Source organism: Alosa alosa, chromosome 9 (assembly GCF_017589495.1).
Source record: "Alosa alosa isolate M-15738 ecotype Scorff River chromosome 9, AALO_Geno_1.1, whole genome shotgun sequence".
In the NCBI taxonomy this organism is placed as follows: domain Eukaryota; kingdom Metazoa; phylum Chordata; class Actinopteri; order Clupeiformes; family Clupeidae; genus Alosa; species Alosa alosa.
Window position 1 is genome coordinate 27,824,140 of NC_063197.1, and position 2,500 is coordinate 27,826,639.

General features: G+C 42.8%; 1 protein-coding gene across 1 annotated transcript in view; it reads left to right on the forward strand.

Moving 5' to 3' along the window:
• Positions 1–2,500, forward strand: part of hmcn1 (hemicentin 1) — a 115,147-nt gene that overhangs the window by 62,150 nt on the left and 50,497 nt on the right.

The window sequence follows — 2,500 nt, forward strand, 5'->3', positions numbered from 1 at the left end:
TGTTCTCACCTTGTGTTGGTGTGTGCAAATATATGTGTGTGTGTGTGTGTGTGTGTGTGTGTGTGTGTGTGTGTGTGTCTTCGCCAAGGCGAAGCCGTGAACAGAAAAAGGGAAAATGTGTTCTGGCATTTTTATTGAAACCAGTCTCATCATGTCGACGTCGTGCTATACCTCAGAAGATGGGGATTGGTCATGCTGTGCAAAAGTGTATGTGTGTGTGTGTGTGTGTGTGTGTGTGTGTGTGTGTGTGTGTGTGTGTGTGTGTGTGTGTGTGTGTGTGTGTGTGTGTGTGTGTGTGTGTGTGTGTGTGTGTGCGTGCGTGTGTGTGTGTGTGTGTGTGTGTGTGCCTGCCTGCTTCATGGCATGGGCAACTGGAACCCTTCTTATGGTCAGAAACTAGGTCATATCTGTATGCAGGATTTCCTCCACCACAGAGCAAATGGCCAAAGACAGAGTGGAAAACCGCATAAATACCCCACATAACTAATGACTCCAGAATGGACCAGGCCCTGATGAGGCTCTGATCTAGTGGCTCACTCCCACGTCTATTCCAGGTTCGGTGACTGTCTGGGATATTTAACAAATCTAGGAAATATAGTACATTGTGATGCACGCTCGACATGCTCGACTGAGTACACTAATACCCCTATAGGACCAGTTAGCCTCAGACACACATGCACCGTGCACTCGTTCACATTAGTGCACAGTTTTCAGGTGCTGTGCAGTGTGTAGATGTTAAAAATGGTGGTAACACTTTACGGTAAGGATACATGAATTATCATAAATTCATGCATGAATTAATTCATGATTTATGTATTACTTCATTACTTAAAGGAACCGTATGTAAGAAATGTAATTCAATTAATCATAAAATGGCCATGATTTGTCACTAGACATTAGGAAATCATGCTAATTTCGCATACGCATATCACTGACAACAGTAGTCCGGCCAGGATATCATCATTTAAAAAAGTGAAGTTGCAGCCCTCAACTGATGTTGATGTTTACATATTTGTGTTTTAGCTTGATACGCCACCCTCCACCTATCTAGTAATCACAAAGTCAGTAGTGTTTCGGCATATGGGTTGCCAGCTCTGCTCTAGTTACCACATCTGCGGTGTACACCGCTCTACAGTATTTTGAAAGTGATTGTAGTACCAGTTTTGGCCAAAATCCTACATACGGTTCCTTTAATATGTCATGAATCATCAGGAATTGACATAAGTTCATAGTCTTTCATTTATGCATGAACAACACATCAACTACAGCATTAGGTAAGGTGGGCACATCATTATGAATTATGGTTTATTAAGCCTGATCATCGTTATTTCTTTTTCTGCCAAACATGTGGTCATCACTGCTCAAATTCTGATTTGAACACATCTTGTGTAGTTCTCTAAATTATGTTTTTCTAAACAAAGTTCGGGAGGAGCCTTTAGGGATGATTGACAGCAATTAACTAAGGATATTTACGCCGGCCTCCTTATCCATACGTCACACACCCCGGCTACCATGCCAAACATGTGCTTAGCTTATGCACTCAGCATACTGCATAGCAATCATACCGACGGGCGAACTAGTGAAACACATGAGATTATGCAGCACTTTAGTTAAGGGGCCACAGACATGATGAACTCATGAGAAATGAACCTTAAGTTCATGTAATCATGATGATCATGCTTAAAAAATCATAAATCATAGTTATGTAACCACCATACTAATAGTTGATGTGTTGTTCAGGCATGAGGTCATGAATAAAAGACTATGAACTCATGTCAATTCCTGATGTTTCATGAGATATTAAAAAACTAATGATTAGTTCATGCATGAATTCATGATAATTCATGTACCCTTACCGTAAAGTCACTCTGAAACTATTTTCTGACTCGCATCAACCTCAAGTCATCTTATGTCAATGTGTGTTTATGTGTAATGAATTTGACATTTGAATGAATTTTGTATAGTGTTGTCTCCATTGTGTCTTTTGCTGCAACGCAACGTGGAGTATGACCGGTCCAAGATGGCGGACGCATTTCTTGTTTCCAGCAGCCAATGCGGCGTCTATCTCTATTATGTCTATGGTTGTCTCAGGATCGCAGTAGAGCAGCAAAATGCTGTTATTTGACGCTGTCGCAAATGCCATATCACTGATCTGAGGACACCTCATCTGTTCTGCATAGCATGCGTAGACTATGAGACTATGAGCTTTTCCTCTCAGCCGCGGCAGCCGTGACCGACTGGTTAGCACTTCAGACCTGTAGCCAGAGGGTTGCAGGTTTGAACCCTGACCAGTAGGCACGGCTGAAGTGCCCTTGAGCAAGGCACCTAACCCCTCACTGCTCCCCGAGCGCCGCTGTTGATGCAGGCAGCTCACTGCGCCGGGATTAGTGTGTGCTTCACCTCACTGTGTGTACATTGTGTGCTGAGTGTGTTTCACTAATTCACGGATTGGGATAAATGCAGAGACCAAATTTCCCTCACGGGATCAAAAGAGTATATA